This window comes from Armigeres subalbatus, chromosome 1, assembly GCF_024139115.2.
Source record: "Armigeres subalbatus isolate Guangzhou_Male chromosome 1, GZ_Asu_2, whole genome shotgun sequence".
NCBI classification, from domain to species: domain Eukaryota; kingdom Metazoa; phylum Arthropoda; class Insecta; order Diptera; family Culicidae; genus Armigeres; species Armigeres subalbatus.
In genome coordinates this window covers 21,341,978-21,361,301 of record NC_085139.1, presented here as the reverse complement: position 1 = coordinate 21,361,301, position 19,324 = coordinate 21,341,978, and the positions used below count along the sequence as shown (strand labels likewise).

The 19,324-nt window shown below is 43.3% G+C and overlaps 1 protein-coding gene across 3 annotated transcripts in view; it reads left to right on the top strand.

Annotated features, from left to right (window-relative positions):
- The first annotated feature begins 5,068 nt into the window (after positions 1-5,068).
- LOC134222632 (tyrosine-protein kinase Fer) overlaps positions 5,069-19,324 on the top strand; it is a 259,025-nt gene continuing 244,769 nt past the window's right edge. The window contains exon 1 of one of the 3 annotated variants that reach the window (XM_062701793.1): positions 5,069-5,558. The gene's annotated coding sequence lies outside the window, so the exon portion shown is untranslated. The remainder of the gene's footprint in view (positions 5,559-19,324) is intronic. The other 2 variants (XM_062701796.1, XM_062701797.1) reach the window with 2 other exon arrangements.

Sequence of the window (19,324 nt, the reverse complement as noted above, 5' to 3'; positions counted from 1 at the left end):
TGAAGTCGATCGTGTGCCACCACTGTCAAAAGGTTGGCCACAAGATGCGAGATTGTGCATTGTGGCAGAAGCAAAACCGTGAAGAAAATTTTCGAGGGCGACAAACGGTTGTTACGGAAACCAAACACGTTGCTAGACAACACGCGAAGGCAAGAAAAGCAGCGTCGACTGAAGAAAATTTCGTATTCAGCGCACGAGAAGGACCAGTAACGAAGTGGATTGTGGATTCCGGTGCGAGCTCGCACATGTGCGCCAATCGGGAATTTTTCGTGTCCGTGGAAAGCCCCCACGGAGGTACCCCAAAGTTTGTCACGGTTGCTGATGGGAAGAGAGCTGCAGTGAAAGGTGTAGGTAACTGCCAGATCCACTGTTACGGGCGTGACGGTTAAGAGAAGCAGATTGTGCTCTACGTTCCGGAGCTGGACATGAACCTTGTCTCTGTTGGAAAGCTCGTCCAAAAAGGTGCAGCCGTGAATTTCAACGAGGTTGGTTGTACGATTTCCAGTGGGGAACGGATTGCCGCTGTGGCGACACGTAGCAACGGTCTCTATCATCTACGAATGGTAGAGCGCATGGGTGCTGTGAAGGAACATTGCGATGCGAAAAGCTATTTGCATGACTGGCACCGCAAACTCGGTCATCGAAACGTGACGGCCATACAGGAGTTGGAACAGCGACAACTGGCCACGGGTATCAACATCAAGCGATGCGGTTTGGTTTTGCCATGCGGAACTTGCCTGCAGAGTAAGATGGCAAGACTGCCATTTCCAAAAAAAAAACAAAGAAGAGCAGTAAAGATGTGATGGACCTGATTCACAGTGACCTGTGTGGACCAGTGCGGACAATGACACCGGGTGGTCGACGTTATTTCATGACGCTTATCGACGACCACAGCCGGTATACCACGGTGTATATGCTGCAGAAGAAATCCGACACGTTTGATGCCAGATGAAGACGCAGTTCGGCAAGCCGCTGAAAGTCTTGAGGTCCGACCAAGAAGGTGAATACCGAGGTTCGAAATTAGTGGCGTATCTAAGGCGTGAAGGCATCCAACAGCAGTTCACGGCGGCCTATACGCCACAACAAAACGGTGTCGCAGAGCGAAAGAACCGTTCGCTAGTGGAGATGGCTAGGAGCATGCTTTTGGAAGCAGGTATGCCGAACCGCTACTGTGGCGAAGCAATCAGCACGGCGAACTATCTCCAAAATATGCTGCCAACGAAAGCAGTTGAAGTGACTCCCTACGAGATTTGGCACGGAGTCAAACCGGATGTTTCGAAATTGCAAGTTTTCGGAACGGCAGCTTACGTATTTGTTCCTGATGTCAAACGAACAAAGCTCGAAGCCAAAGCCGAAAAGTTAACCTTCGTCGGCTATTCGCTGCAACACAAAGCGTGGCGTTTCATCAACACAAAGACAAACAAGGTGACGATTAGTCGGGATGCTCGTTTCCTACCAGCCAATATCGATCCGGAGACTACCATGGAGGATGAAGGTACGTTATTCTTTCCCTTATCGCTAATTGACATGAAGCGTAGCGAGATGGAGAAACAGGAGGAACCTGCGCAACCCGGCCTGGCAGCCGAGCCCGGCGATAGCGAGAGCGAAGGAGATTTCCACGGATATGAAGACCATTCGGATGACAGCCTGTACGAGGATGCCGATCCCGACGAAGAGCCACACGTAGAGCCGATGCCGGTGGACGAAGAGCGAGCGGTTGGTACACCGCGACGGTCGACTAGGGTGACCAAAGGTATCCCACTTAATCATTACGGTGCTGATGGAAAACTTGCATGCTGTAATAATGATGAGCCACGCAGCTATCAAGAAGCTGTGGCTAGTCCAGAAGCTGATTTGTGGAGGCAGGCCATGCAGGAAGAGTTGAAGTCGCTATACGAGAACAACGTATGGGAGCCAGCCAAGCTGCCGACCGACAAGAAAACCATCGGGTGCCGCTGGATCTCCAAAAAGAAGGTGGACGAGAATGGCAGGATCGTTCGCCACAAAGCGCGTCTAGTCGCGCAGGGCTTTACGCAGAAGTATGGAGTCGATTACGACGAAGTTTTTACTCCGGTCGTTTTTTTTTTTTTTCTTTATTAAAGAGATTTTCAGCCCTAGGCTGGCTCATCTCTCGCTCCGGTCGTGAAGCAAACGACGTTTCGGGCTCTATTCTCCGTTGCAAGTCAAAGGAAACTCCTGATCAAGCATGCTGATGTCAAGACCGCTTACCTGAACGGAGATCTTCAAGAAACGGTCTACATGCGGCTGCCTCCAGGATGTGTAGCGGAAGATGAAATGGACGTATGCCGTTTACGGAAGGGATTGTATGGGCTGAAACAAGCCGCCCGTATTTGGAACCACAAATTGGACGACACGCTCAAACAAATGGGTTTCAAGCCGTCGAAGAATAGGCAGCAGTCATTCTTCGTCAGAAAAAAAGGTAAGCTCGCCTACATTGCTGTCTACGTTGACGATTTTGTTATAGTGTGCGAGACGGAGCACGAATACGAGGACATCGTCAAGCAGCTGAACCGACATTTCACGGTGACGTCTCTCGGGGACATCAAGTTTTTCCTCGGTATCCAAGTCACCCGTTCCGAGAAGCACATTGCGCTCAGCCAGAGAGCCTATATCCAGAAGCTTCTGACCAGGTTCGGTCTGCAAGATGCGAAGCCTTGTACTATTCCACTGGATCCCGGCCACCTTCATCCAAAGGTGGAGATCCCGCTGCCCAATAACCACCAGTATGCTAGCTTGATTGGTGGTTTGTTGTACGTGGCCATGTGCACTCGTCCTGATATCGCAGCAGCAGTTTCGATTCTGGGAAGAAAAACTAGTTGCCCATCACAGGCCGATTGGGTAGAGGCAAAGCGTGTCCTGCGGTACCTCAAAGGTACTATCGATCATGAACTGATCCTGGGAGCCGATTCCACGCAACTGGAGGTGTTCGTAGACGCGGACTGGGCTGGCGACACCAAAGATCGCAAGTCTACCACCGGTTTTTTGATTCGTATGCGATTAGGTGGAATGATTGGATGGTGTTCCAGGAAACAGGAGTGCGTCACGCTGAGCAGTTCGGAAGCCAAGTACGTTGCATTAACGGAAAGCTGCAAGGAATTATCCTGGTTGTTACGCATTTTCGATCTGGGGATCAACACGCAGCTTCTAGTGACTCTTCACGAGGACAATCAGAACGCCATCAAACAACTGGAATGCAACTCCAGCGAGCGGCGTTCGAAGCACTTAGATACCAGATTCCATTATGCTCGTCAGTTGAAGCAGAAGGGAATCATCAATCCACAATACCTACCATCAAACGAAATGATTGCAGACATGATGACGAAGCCTCTTCCACGTGTCAAGCAGTCAAGACTCCGAGCTGCAGCTATAATTCTTCCGTCGAGGAGGAGTGTTGGTGATGCAGATCTAGTTGGCGACAACGAAGCAAAGCAACCATAGATTAGTATTTCAAATTTGAATAAAATTCATTCCTAGTTTGTCTCTCTTCAAGTTCAGACGTTTTCCTTTTCACGAAAGAAGTAGTGTTTCGGTCTACGGCCATTTACCATCCAAGACAAGCGGCTGTGAAATGTGGTCATCCATGTTTGTGATGTAAAGGTCGATACAGTCCATGCGTTACAGGTTGCATGGACTCCGGACCGACTTAGCCGAGTAGGGAAATTCGGGCTCAGGATAATGTAGTGGCCTTCCTTCGTTGCTCCAAACGGTGCCGTTTCTATTACCGCAACTTGTTGCCCCAGGCCTAATGTTTGGCCGCGTTTGAAATTCAGGTCTCCGGCAATAATGCATTGATCTTGCATCCGCGTTAGATTGACAATGTCCCTCCTAAGAACGGCCGATTAATCATCATCAATCGCCGGATTTGGCTTGATTTGAGCAGAACGCCGCGATGAGCGTGATTGTGCTGACAAAAGTAGTAACTTCGACACCGATTGCCTCGATGACACTCTGCTGGAAGTTTAATAGCACACGACAGTTGTCGTCGTAGTGATGAACGTAGTGTAGTGATGAACGCCACATCGATAACCTCCTCCTCGAGAAAATTCTTCGGCTCAATTGTTTTGTTGGAGCTTGAACCGACGCAGCTACCGCTGCTAGTTGTGAGGCCAGTCGCTTGTTGTAACGGTGGGAGGATTAGAATCGCTTGACGGGAAGTCGGGTTAGCCGGATAGTTCACCTCGTAGCAGGAACACGGTTCTTCTCCAGAGTCCTAGTCGAAGCTTTCTTATGGATTTCCAGGAACTCGCTTTGAACCGCCCTTGTTCGTCGCCGATGTGGATCTCAAAGTCGCCTTGTGGATCTCAAGGAACTCCATGACTGACTAATTATGGTCGTTGCAGACATTATTTTGACGCCTTCGCTGCACAGCCGAAAAGTGCATTTTAGGCCCTTCGCGATTTGATAGCGAGCACCTCTCCTTTCGGTCTGGTTGCACCTGAGGCAGCTGGAGTTGCTGCATCTTGCGCTTTTTACCGGCGTCTTCAATTGGTAACGGCGAATATACTTTGCTTGACAGAAGGTGCGCTTTGCTACCTTACCACAGACCGAGTCAGTCAGTCAATCAATCTCCCATTTCGGTTTCGGAAATCACGTAAACTGTAGTGTTCAACAGGCTCCCTCTTTCTATTCGTGTCTAATATTCTTCGATATTTGTCTTCACCACATTGTACCGGTCTCGAAAGCTGTTGAATTTTTTAATGAATGATTATTTTTATCAATATTATCAAAGTAGTTTCAGAAGCACAGGTTCGTTTGACTCACAGAATACCACCTCCGATCGTCGGATGCATTTTCGCCGCTGCTTGTTTTGATCTCTCCTTCGTCGAATTTCCATTCATACAATTCAATGAATGCCTCTGTATGTGAATGTAAGACGCTCTCTCTCTCTCTCTCTGTGCCCCCTGTTCATTGGTGAGTTTTTCAGCGTCGCGCCGGATCCTCATCATACAGCTGCATGTGGTTGTTGTTCCATTGATTAATATTATTATGCTCTCTTCGGAAAGAGCACGAACGACGCCGCCGCCGCTTTCGCTCGTCGCAGTCTGATTCGTAGTTCATTCGTGTAGTAGACTTGGCACCGTGTGGATGCATCTCGTCCGTGTTGCTCCGTTGAGGTTTGTTTTTCGGGTCCGGTTTTCTCGCGGTCGATTCCTGTATTCGCCTATTTACGTTCACTAACTTCTTTTAGCCGTCGTCATCAAAAATTCAGTGCCACACAGTGGTCCTAACCACCGTCCGCATGCAGTGAGTGAGTGATTGGGGGTCGTCTGTCGGATTTGTTATTTTTCATTGGATCTCATCGTGTGTGAGATTGTACACAGTGTGTGGTATCATCGTATGCTGAGTTTTGGTGTGTTTACAGACGACGAAGGAAAAAAAGTGTTGAATTCATACTGTTTTTGATAGATTTGAACAAGGTGAGCTCGGAGAAGAACAAGAAGCATCTGTTGCAGCCGGACGCAGGCTAGTGTGTAGTGGGCGGTGAAAGGAGAAGAACGAAAACATCGAGCCAAAGAAGGCCACACCAACGACGAAAGGTTTGTTTTTTCTCCATTATTCGTCGGGATCTGTTTGGAGATTGCTTTTTCTGGATTTAGGGTTTCAACGGATAAAGGAACGAAAGCAACAAGTCACCATCAGGATCCGTGATCGGGAGATGCTTTTTTGGCTAACACTGGAAGAGGCATACGCATCACATCAGAAACCAATATTGGTACCGTTAATTTGTCTAGCCGGAGTTTAGGTCCACCAATATGGAAAGCTTCGCGTATTCCTACAGTATTGAGTTCGGTACAACAAAACATCATGAAAAAGTCGTATTCATGCTCGTATTACCAAGCATATCATATTTCTCAAAGTAAGAAAGATTAAACTACTGTAACCGCCTATTTACGCTACGGTCATTCTTGAATGAATGAATTTTCACATTTTCTTAAAAAAAACTAGACTGTTTCTAAACTTTGACAAACACGACAGGAACAACTAGTAATACATATTGTTAAGTCCATGGTAGTACAGGGCGGACTCGATTATCCGAAGTCATTTTACATAACACATAATCAAGGCGAACGCAGTCGTATCGTACTCAATATGTGCCAGACTTATATTAAAAAAAAACAGATTTATCCACCTAGTGGTGATAGTGCCTTTCTCGCGGATGTTCCAGACTTTTTAAAGGATCACTCAGTGGCCAAGGTGATCCATATATAAACCACAATGACACCCGGATAGCACACATGCTTCAGCCAGGCCGGTTGCTGATATTCGACCTAATTTGGCACAATCAAGTTGCTGTAACCAGATTCGATAGAAAAGTGCTAGGGGAACTGGGGGTAGCACGCCCATAGGGGTCAAAACGCCCCACCCTTGAATAAGGCTAAATATCATCATTGTGATTAATTTCAATAGTCTATACGATAAAGCAATGGAAAATATTGCCATTGGATACATACATTTCATGATTTTACTCTAATTATACATGAAAAACTGGAAAAAACGATTTTTGCTTGTTTTGATGCAATTTTGGCTCGGTGGCATTTAGTCTTTCTATCACTGTTATACATTGATAAATTGAAAATTAAGCCATGAGCCATGCTGCTTACTCGTATTCTTTATGTTCCACAATAAAATTTATCGTATAATATAAATATAATCGTCGTCAAAATCGGTCTTATTACGATTTTATGGGCCCTCAAACTTCTGTCGGTGTGGGGCAGACTGAAATATTCGGTGAACTGCCTTAATGTAGGCAATTAAAATAAAAACCAGTACGATGATCACATGCGCGTTTTAACCCATCCACTGGCGCATCTAATTAAACATTTCATTGAACAGAAATTTGATTTTCAAAAAGCACCCACAAAGAATTGATTTTGAAATCATGCAGGGTGAGGCATGATTTCAAAATCAATTCTTTGTGGGTGCTTTTTGAAAATTAAATTTCTGTACAATGAAATGTTTAATTAGATAACTATCATCGGTAGTCACTAGCAGATAAGCTGTTCTTCAGTTTGCGCTGGTGAAAACTGGTTGAACTGGTAGTTTTCATTGATAAAAATGGCATTTTCCTTGACGTGGGCGTTCTACCCCCAGTTCCCCTACTTGGGATATTCAGAATGTCGATCAATTACTCGGTGAAAATGGTTCTCGATAGCAATCCGACGCAAACCAGCAAACGAGGCGCACAGGCCACACAGGCCTTAGTTGAATGGTATGAATGAATACAAAAGCATATAAAAAATCCTGGTGCTTTTTCGATGAAATTCGCAGATTTGCCTTTTTGTGGGTTCATCCAGGTCTTCCGGATTAGCACACGGTGGTTGGAGGTGTGCGTTACCGCCAACAGTTTATGGCATCATGCCACTGCCGACATTTTTGCGATGGAACACCATTAAAAAGTATCACATCCCCCGATCTACAAATTTCCACGCCGAAATTCCGAAGAACCATTTATATTCCCAAAACAAAACTGAAATTCCAGAATTAAATTTTTCGTTTTGTTTCGAAAAAGCTTTCCATAAATACTAAGAAGAACTTTAAATGGAAATTCCGGAGAATTTTTCGTCGAAATCTAAAGAATTTGTTTCGAAATGCCGAAAGTACTGCAGTTCAAATCCTGAGTAAAGTTCCGTTAAAAACTTGGAAGAGCTTTCCGTAAAATTTATGAATAATTTAGGTGCACATTCCAGAAAATTTCCTGAGGAAATTCCGAACAATTTCCCAAGAACATATAAAAAAATAGCCGTGCAAATTTTGAACAACTTCTTGTGGCAAGGCTACATAATTTCCTTTGGAAATTTTATTAAATTTTCTGTGGAAATTCACAAGGATTTCCCGTTGAAATCTAAAGAAATTCACTTTGAATCAGGTCATTTAGCCGAAAAAGTAGTCTGGTGTAATAGGTCGTTTAGCCGAAAATGCCGTTCGGACGAAATGGTCGTTTGGCAAAAAGGGCCATCTGGCCGAAAATGTTGTTTGGCCGAACTGCTTATATTGCCGACAAATTTGGCCGAATAGTTCATCTGGTCCAAAACGGCCGCTTGGTCGAAATGCCCATGCACGAGGAGACATTTATGTCCATATGACCATTATAGCAAATGACATTTTCATTCTTATTGCCCGTTTGGCCTAACGACATTTTCGGTCAAACGCCATTTTCGGACAAATGATCTGTTGGGAAAACAGGCGAGGAAAACATTTTTGCTTTCTAATTAGGCTTTCCAAATAATATAATATTTGCGATTTTCTTTGCAAAAGTAGTGCATTTTAAAGTTTTAAAAAGTTTTATGGTGACGTGATAAAATGTGAACCCGACTCATATTAGAAATCCTAAAGCTGGATGCGGCAGAAATATATTATGAAACATTTGCGTTACGTCGAATACAGCTTAAAATCAAAGATTGGAAGTACGAAGATGCCCAATCCGGAGTGGCTTACAGGACATTTTCAACATCATTGTTGCTGGCGGATAATTTTACTACATTTTCCTCCTTTCTGTTCCTATTTTTTTTTGGGTCATTAAATTCTTTTAGTTCCTTTTATAAAAGCTGACTTGAAGAGATAACAAAGATAATAGTCTCTCTATTAGAAGTTTCTATAAGTAATTCATTTCATGTAATATTAATACATCTGCTCTCCCTACAGTTCAACCTCAAATACAATCTATTAATTTCCTATCAGACTTTTAAAACCATTACATATATTTTTTATGCTTCGTGTGTTTTCTGGTTCCAATAACAAAACAAAATACGCGCTGGATTGAATAATCCGGAAGTTTGTTTATGGATCCATTATCCAATTGATAACCTGACCTCGGACTGGCCATGAAATACCAGGCAGTCTGAAATGGGTCACTGGAGCTGCAACAGAGCTAGCACTTTCTAACTCCCGGATTAAATCTGACTGTAAAACTATGTAAAACAGACAGCTTTCTTCCATAACATCACTGCCAGCCAGTGGGGGTTAGTTTGCACACACAGAATGATCTGTTGGGGAAAACAACTTTTTCGACCGTATGTCAAATGACATTTTCGTCCAAACCGTTTTAAACCTTATAACCGTTTCGCCCAAATGGAAGTTGGCTAGCTAAGTCTCGGCTTAATGTGTTATTAGGTCAAGTAACATTTGAAACAAACCCATATGGCCATCATTTTTGGTCGTATTACTTGTTCAGCAAATGCCATTTTAGGTTAAACTAGCTTTATGTACCCGGCCTTGCTCGGAATTGCCAGTTTGGTTTGCAGTTTTATTTTACAATCGGAAAATAATAAAACCAATTGGTCAACAGGGTAATTGTGTTTACTTATTCATACTTTATCATTTGATTAAAAGAAGGCTTTTGAAAACATTGACTGATTTTGAAGAAGGGATCGTGGGTTTGAAAGGTCTTATTCCGGGCAAATCTATTTCTAAAGAAGGAAAAACATTCATCGATGCCATATTCCGGGCAACGCATATTTTAAGAGAAGGGATCACACCCTCCATTGCCTTATTCCGGGCAAATGCCTACTTTTAAAGAAGCAATCACATCCATCATTCACCTATGCGATTAAAAGCTATGGCACTCATACCCAGTCTGATATAGTCTTCCTTAGACAGATAATATGGGTTCCAAATTTGGTGGACATCGATAAATGGGTTTAGAAGTCATGCTGAGTTGATCGATAACCAAACAATACCCCCTCTCCCACACCCTCCCCCTTTTAAAACATCCACTAAAATCGCTTCCTTAGGACAGACAATATTTGATACAAATTTGGTTCAAATCGGTCATGAGGCTCAGGATTTACATTGAGTTGATCGATTGCTAAACAATACCCCTCACCCCCATACCCTCCCTCTTTTGTTAAGAGCATCCCTAATCTCCTATCGTCCGCTCCTTAAGATAAAGAATTTGTGTTCTAAATTTGGTTGAAATCGGCCAAGGGGTTTAGAATTTACACTGAGTTGATTGATAACTAAACAATGCCCCTTCCCCCATACCCTCCCCCTATTCCAAAGAGCATGCTTAACCCTCTATCGTCCCCTCTTAAGAGAAGGAAATTTTGTTCCAAATTTGGTCGAAATCGGCTAAGGGGTTCAGAATTTAAACTGCATTGATCGATAGTTAAGCAATACCCCTCCCCCCATACCCTCCTTCTTTTCCAAAGAGCATGCTTAACCCCCTATCGTTCCCTCTGAAAGATAAAGAATTTGTGTTTCAAATTCGGTTGAAATCGGCAAAGGGGTTTAGAATTTACACTGAGTTGATCGATAACTAAGCAATACCCCTCCCCCCACACCCTCCCCTTTTTTCAAAGAGCATGCTTAACCCCCTATCGTCCCCTTCTGAAGATAAGGTAATTGTGTTCCGAATTTGGTCGAAATCGGCCAAGGTGTTCAGAATTTAAACTGCGTTCATCGATAACTAAGCAATACCCCTCCCCCCATACCCTCCCCTTTTTCAAAGAGCATGCTCAACCACCCTATCGTCCCCTCCTTAAGATAAAGAATTTGTGTTCCAAATTTGGTTGGAATCGGCCAAGGGGTTCAGAATTTACACTGCGTTGATTGATAACTAATTGGGGCCCTCCTTAGCCGTGCGGTAAGACGCGCGGCTACAAAGCAAGACCATGCTGAGGGTGGCTGGGTTCGATTCCCGGTGCCGGTCTAGGCAATTTTCGGTTTGGAAATTGTCTCGGCTTCCCTGGGCATAAAAGTATCATCGTGTTAGCCTCATGATATACGAATGCAAAAATGGTAACCTGGCTTAGAAACCTCGCAGTTAATAACTGTGGAAGTGCTTAATGAACACTAAGCTGCGAGGCGGCTCTGTCCCAGTGTGGGGATGTAATGCCAATAAGAAGAAGAAGAAGATGATTGATAACTAAGCAATACTCCTCCCCCCACACCCTCCCCCTTTTCCAAAGAGCATGCTTAACCCCCTACCGTCCTCTTTTTAAGATAAGGAATTTGTGTTCCAAATTTAGTCGAATTCGGCCAAGGGGTTCAGAATTTAAACTGCGTAGATCGATAATTAAGCAATACCCCTCCCCCCATACCCTCCCCCTTTTCCAAAATGCATGCTCAACCCCCCCCCCATCGTCCCATTCTTAAGGTAAAGAATTTGTGTTCTAAATCTGGTTGAAATCGGCCAAGGGGTTCAGAATTTACACTGAGTTGACCGATAACTAAGCAATACCCCTCCCCCCACACCCTCCCCCTTTTCCAAAGAGCATGCCTAACCCCCCTATCGTCGTCTCCTTAAGATAAAGAATGTGTGTTCCAAATTTGGTTAAAATCGGTAAATGGGTTCAAAAGTTATGCTGGAACATACATACAAACATACATACAAACATTGAGTTTTATATATATAGATAGCCCTTCCTGCCAAACTATTATTTCGTCCAAATTAAATTTTTGACCACCACCTATCGGACAAACGATTAATTTGGACAAACAACCTGTTAGGGCATATGACTTTTTCAGCCATATTACCAGTTCAGTCATTTTCTACCAAAATCCGTTTCGGCCAAATGTAGTTCGGCTTAACGAGTTTTTCGCAGGACAGGATGAAAAAAATTTCAAGTGTCACAATTTTCCAAGTTTCCTAATTTGTAAAATTTATCACCTTGAATTTGCTAACACTGTATTCTGGATAATATGTGATTTGCCGAGTTATTATAGTAGGACAGTTGTGGAGCTTAGATGGTCGTGTTAAAAATTATTTTAGGAAAAAAATCGGCCTGGTTTTGCAATTTGCCTTGCCTGGTCTACTCAATTTATTCATCGGAGGAACAGAATCTAAAGGACTCAAACTCTTTGGATTTGCAGCTAAGTACATCATATTTTATCCCTTTGTATAAAAAAACACCTTAACATTACCTCAGTTATATAATCTGATGGTTTTAACAGCTTTACTTCGGTCATACGCATGTTTCTCTCATGTTTGCTGGGATTCCTTGGAACAAGGGACGGCTATGCGTGTGACGGAAGCTAAGTAACTTTATTCCAGCATTCATTAAATTATAGAGCTCAAGACTAAAAGAGAAGATTTTTGTTTTACTTTATTTTTTCCCTAATCTAATTTCCATTTCCTTACTATTTTGTTTAATTTTTATTTCAACATTTTTAATCTTATTCCAACTCATAAGTTTTTAGTTTTTCGTTTACTCTATTAGTATAATAATATTATTCGATCAAATAACAGTTATTGATGCGGATTTTTCTAAATTATTCCTTATCATAACCGTTGAGATGAATTTATATAAAGTGAATTACACTGTTGTTATATAGCTTAAGTTGTTTACGAAAGATTCTTATTTTGGGTCATCGAAGTACAAAAATTAAACGATAATTTGAACATAGTAGACACGACAAAGGAATAGGTAAAGTTTAGAGAAGGGTGTAATTCAAATCCGATGATATCATAACAATTAATAATACTATTCAAATCAATGTTCTCAAACATCATTGGTTTTTGATTTACTGTCTTTTTTCGTTTCCTTCTCTATAATTCGTTTGATAAATCCACACGAAAATAATAACCATTATACACACATTTTTTTACTTGGTTTGCGTGAGAGTTTTTCGCTTATGTGCACTGGGGGACCAGCCCCTAATAGTAGGAACATCTAGCGCTCAGAACGATCACCAAAATGTTTTGTTCTGTGTTGTGCAAACGAGTAAATCAATTTACAAGTACAGAACGATCACGCGATCTTCGAAATATTTTGTTCTGCTTTGTATAGGTGAATAAATTAATTAGCAAATGAAATATTGGTGCGCGTCCAATCGTGTTTCTTCTAAGCAGAACGATCGCGCGATCCTTGAGATATTTGGCTCTGCGTTGTGCGGGTAATTAAATTAATTAATAAATAAAAATTAAGTACGTGTTCTATCGTGTTTGTATTAGTACACAGAGTGATCGTGCGATCATCGAAATATTTTGTTCTGCTCTGTGCGGTTGTTAAGTCGATTCATCAGTGCGCGTTCGATTGAATTTTTGTTTAAACTTCATCAAACTACACGCTTCACACGGTGTAGCGATGAGTCCCCTCGTAGCAGCGGCGCTTGTCCATCGGTGACGGCGAAAGACTGTCAATAGCAGAAACGTCAAAGCAATTCTGATGGACACAGCGAATGATATGTAAAAGGCGATAATAAAACAAACAACATGAAGAATAATTGTTATCATCCTAGACCCGCATGTTGAAGTCGATAGAGAAGTTATCGTTAAAAGTTGAATAGCTGAATTTATCTTAAACCTATAATTGGAATTAGCATAATTTGAAATCTTGTAGGTGAACTGGAATCATATGCGTGAAACAATAATTGAATAACTTAAAAATCTATTCTAGCATTATTCGATATAACCTACGTATAGAGCCTTATAAGAAACCCATATTGTATAACTTTTCGTTAGACAGTGAAGTATGTATTTTTTTTTTTTGCACAGCTATTATATTCAAGACTAATATCCACTCTGAATTATAGATCCATAAGTACCTAGCTCAATCACGAAAGAATCGCTCTTTAACGGCAAATTTGTTCACCAAAAATTGTGAGTGCTTATTATATAACTATTAAACTTTATGTACCTAACAGAAACTGATTAAAATTGCAGCTTAAAGCTTATTATCATCCCAATACGGAGTTTGCTATTGAGACTTTGGATGAATAATCCCCACAATTTTCTTTAAGAATTTTTGCTGCTGGGTAGCCAAATGGAGTGATCTCGCGAGAAAGGTGAGCTTACTTACACCTGTCAGTCATGCGATCTCCCAGATCAGGCAGAAATACGCATGATAGCCTGCGACAATTGCCGCAAATGGCAGCATCTTAGCTGCGCTGGCGTTGATCCTACGATTGAGGATTTCTCGAATCTCAGATTCAACTGTAGAGGATGCAAGAATAGAGGCCAAACAGCGAAATGTGGCTCCCGTCTTCACGTTCCACCGACGGACAGATCTACTCGGTCATCGGCGAAAAGATATGGTTCATCGAAGGTACCAAGCCTTGCATCAAGTGAACGATCCGTTCTTGAGGCCCAACTCAAGGTCGTAGAGGCACAAGAACAGCTGGAAGAGCGAGAGCTAAAGGAACAAGCGGAGATCCAGCAACGAGAAATCGACGAGATGCAGCGAAAGATCGAAGAACGCAGAAGCCTGCTGGACGCGGAACGAAAGCTGCGAGAATTACAGCTGTACAAAGATAAGGAAGTGCAGGAGCGCCAGCAACAAATTCGGAAACAATCTCTCGAGAAAAAAAGTGCGCTTATTCGACAAATAGCTGAAGCGGGTAGTAGGAGCGGTTCCGTCTCCGATAGCAAGGAAAAGGTAGCAAAATGGCTCGACTCGGCTGTGGAATTCCCTAACCGCATCCCCAAGGACTGGCGTGCACACAATTCAATCCATTCGACTCTACCATTACAAGCACTCATTCCCGGGGAGCGATTTTCTTCCCCACCTGCACGCTCTGCTTCACTTCCAGCTTCCAGCAGCGATGCGACTTAAGAGTGATCTAGAACCTACATCGGTTCAAAATGGGATTCGTTCCCATATAGAATTCCCTGCCCAATCGCTGGAGCGCAGCGTGCGCTTCCCAGAACAGGATGGAAGGAACGGCTCACAGCCAACTTTACAACAAGTTTCGCAGTCTCAAGAAGCGTTACCAGCCCCGCAGCCGGCTAATGGAAGGCTCGGTGCTCGCCCAAAGACAGGGCATCCGGATATGCCGTTTAATCCTGCGGGCGGACTAGTGTTTCCTCGGCAGGTGACAAGCTTCGAAGAAAACAATCACGCAACGCTTCCGAACCCTGCACTACATCAAGCTGCAAACTCGTTGCCAATGAATGGTAACTTAGCAAGACAACGGACACTTCAACCGCAACAACAGTTATCTGGGTTTCGTTTACCAGTACTAACAACAGAGCAGATCGCCGCTCGCCAGGTACTTGGAAAAGAACTTCCCCTCTTTAACGGGAACCCCGAGGACTGGCCAGTATTCGTTAGCAGCTTTGAACAATCCACTCTGGCTTGTGATTACACCGATGCCGAAAACTTGATTCGTCTCCAGAGAAGTTTGCGAGGACATGCTTTAGAGGCAGTAAAGAGTCGTCTTCTGCTGCCAACTAGCGTACCTTACGTCATTCAAACACTGCGCACGTTATATGGACGACCCGAACTGCTCATTCGATCTCTAATATCGAAAATTCATCGAGTTCCACCACCTCGTCAAGATCGCCTGGAAACGCTAATGGAATTTGGCCTGGCCGTACAAAATCTTGTGGATCATCTTGTTGGAGCGCACCAGGAGAATCACCTCTCAAACCCGGTACTTCTTCAAGAGCTCGTCGAAAAGTTGCCGGGATCGCTTAAGCTCAGCTGGGTGGTGTACAAGAATCAGGATCCTATCGTTACGTTGGCCACCTTTGGAAGCTTCATGTCACAGCTAGTATCAGCTACGAGCGAAGTAACATCAGAGATACCCATCTTCAATAAAACATCACGGAGCGATAACCAGAAGGGCCGAGAAAGGAATGCGCTTCAAACACATTTTTCTAAGCCCCAGCTGTCCAGTTCCAGTAATCAATCGATATCTAGTTATAAAGATAACCAAAAACAAGGTAAGGTGTGTGCTGTATGTACTAAGGAAGGTCATCGCGTAGGAGATTGTTCGCAGTATAAAGCGATGAACGTTGAGGACAGGTGGCAGATAGTTCAGAAAAAGGGTCTGTGTAGAACGTGTCTCAACAACCACGGCAAATGGCCCTGCAAGTCGTGGAAGGGGTGTGGGGTTAACGGTTGCTCAATGAAACATCACACTTCGTTGCATAATTCTACCCCTAGTCCACAGTCTACCAACGTTTCTACAAGCCACTTCACCTCCAGCTCCGAAGAATTCCCCTTATTCCGAATCAAACCGGTGGTCTTGCTTGCAAATGGAAAGTCGCTTACTATCTTTGCCTTTATCGACGAAGGTTCGTCTTTGACGCTGCTAGAGTCTGGTGTAGCCAAACAATTGGGCATTCATGGTCAGAAGGAGCCTTTCACGTTACTATGGACGGGGAATGTAAGTCGTGAAGAATCGAGATCTCAACTAGTAGACCTGGAAATTTCAGGTACGGGACCCGGATCACAAGCCCACGCCATGCGAGCTCATACAGTTGACAGTCTAGTTCTTCCCACCCAAACGTTGCGGTATCAGGACCTCTGCGATCAATTCCCGCATTTGCGAGGGTTGCCTATAGAAGATTACGAGAACGCTCAACCGAAACTTCTTACAGGAATCGACAACTTGCGACTTGGAGTACCTCTCAAAGTACGCGAAGGAGGATGCAGGGACCCAATTGCTGCCAAGTGTCGCCTAGGTTGGGGCATTTATGGCTCCGCTCCGAGAGGTTCCCCAAAAGTGGTTCCTGTCAATTTCCATGTTGCAGCTACGTCGGACCCTGACCGGGAGCTGAACGAGCAACTACGAGACTACTTTACCGTAGATTCAGTAGACTATTGCCTCCACACAGTAGAATCCGAGGAGAACAAAAGAGCGCGAAAAATTATGGAGGAAACAACACGCCGAATTCCCTCTGGGTTTGAAACCGGGCTTCTTTGGAGAACGGATGATGTAGAATTCCCGGAAAGCTATACAATGGCGATACGTCGTCTGCACTCTCTCGAGAAAAAGTTGGGGCAGGATAGAGCATTATTGAATTCAGTTCGTCAACTCATTTGGGACTACGAGCGTAAAGGATACGCACGTAAAGGAGCTGGACAATATGGATCCGAAACGAACGTGGTTTCTCCCTTTAGGTGTCGTGAGGAGCCCCAAAAAACCGACGAAGACAAGGCTGATTTGGGATGTTGCAGCCAAATCACACGGAGTAAGCTTCAACTCTAAACTTCTGAAGGGACCCGATCTGCTGACACCTATGATATCAGTATTGTGTCGCTTCCGTCAATTTCCGGTGGCGATCTGTGGAGACTTGCGGGAGATGTTTCATCAGATCTCGATATCACTGACGGACCGCTCCTCCCAATGTTTTCTCTGGCGGGATAGCCCTGAAGAACGCATCCAAACTTACGTGATGGACGTGGCGACCTTTGGGTCCACATGCTCACCGACGTCTGCCCAATACATAAAGAATCGGAACGCCCAAGAATTTGCAGCGGAATTTCCTCGCGCTGCAATTGCCATCGTAGAAAATCACTATGTGGACGACTATCTGGACAGCTTTAGAACTGTTCAGGAAGCCATAGACGTAACGAAGGAAGTCAAACTAGTTCATTCCAGAGGGGGGTTTGAACTACGCAATTTCTTGTCAAACTCCGCACAAGTTCTAGAGGAAATTGGCGAAGCACGACGAGAAAATGGTAAGGAGCTACAACTTTTGCGTGGAGAGGCAGAATCGGTGCTTGGCATGAAATGGCTGCCCAACGACGATTCCTTTATCTTCACCTTTGCCATGCGCAGTGATCTCCTTCCAATCCTCGAATACAATCACATCCCCTTCAAACGAGAAGTCTTGAAAGTGGTTATGAGTCTGTTTGACCCGTTAGGCTTTTTATCGTTTTACTTAGTACATGGAAAAATCCTTGTGCAAGACATTTGGGCTGCAGGCACCTCATGGGACGAAGCGATCGGAGAAGAGTTGTACGTACGATGGCGACAGTGGACTGATTTGTTCCCAGAACTGCGGAACATAAAAATTCCCCGGTGCTACTTCCGAGAACCACTTCCAAAGGTACTGAAAGGTCTAGAGCTACACATCTTCGTAGATGCAAGTAGTTCAGCATATGCAAGCGCTGCATATTTCCGATTGCCTGCTAAAAATGAATTACAAATCGCTTTTGTTATTTCTAAAACAAAGGTTGCTCCTATTAAAACGTTGTCTATCCAGCTTTCCACGATCGCCATAATGGCGGCTACTATAAAAAATCTGACAGTAACTGCTTCCGACGCCAAAACGTTATCGACGCTGTTGTATCTGAGCAACCATTTTCACTTTGTTTGTTGTTATTTGAACAAAACGAAAGTGAATTCTGTTTTTCTCACACTTAGGATATTAATCTATTTATATTTTCAGAGGTGAAGCTGGAATCTAAAAGTATTATGATTTTATATACATGAGGATAATCTTCATAGGGCGCTCTTTGTTAATATCGATGCTTAGGATCCAAGACTCTCAAAAGCTGGATACCCCAAGAACACTATGGTTTCGTGAAAATATTACCTGATTCAAAGTTTAAAGTTACCCTTCTAGATTCGTTGTTAACTAAAAAAATTGACTAGCAAGCAACCAAATTTTAGTTTTTTTTTTCAACATTTATGTCCACAAAGTGGTATGATAAATACATTCTGCAGAAAATATTGACGCTGCTTCTGTAATCAGAATGTGTTTCTGAATGTTGAAATACTAAAATAATGTCCTGTGTCCGGCTTCGCTCTACAAGTTTGAGCATTTGTTGAATAAGGGATTAACTTGGTATCGAAACCATGGGGTCAATGGCAGTAATGGTAAAAGTCGCACTAACTATGTGCTATCGAAAAGATTAAGTAATATCAAATACTGCTTACTTGCGTTACACAATTGAATTACATGCGGAAGAGCATTATTGGTAGACTTTACAAAACTTTATAAGGCCTTCTGGTGATGATTACCCAATAAACTATAACGTGAGTAGCACGAATAATAAGCTTCATTGCTAACGCAATATCGAGCTTGAAATAACAATTTAAAATAACACGGACATCTATATCCATTCCATTGTGAATCCTGCCTAAGATTCGTTCACACTCGTTGGATCAATGGAGATGCATGGTGCAGCTTCCTACAACTAAATCGGAACATGAATTTACCAAAATCAGCCTTGTATTAGACCCGGTGTATAAATGAATAATTTTCTTCAACCTAAAATGCAAAAAAAAATGTTAGCATATTAAATCTTAAAAATGTTATTCCTAGATTCAAATTTCAGTTTTGTCGAAATGTGATAATTTTCATAAAAGTAAATAAACAACGTGAAAATTGTTGCTTGGATACGACCAGCGTCGAAAGCTGGTAGGCGTCGGAAGCAGTTACTGTCAGATTTATTTATAGCAGCCGCCATTATGGCTAACGTGGAAAGCTGGATTCCTCGCCTTGAACTAAAGGCAGCAGTCCTAGGAGTACATCTGGTAGAGGCAATACAAAATCATCATAAGCTTTCTATTGCACGAAAGATCTTTTGGAGTGACTCTTCTACCGTGTTGGCTTGGATCCGTTCAGACCATCGTCGGTATCAAAAGTTCGTGGCCGTACGCATTGGTGAAATTCTCACAGCAAGCA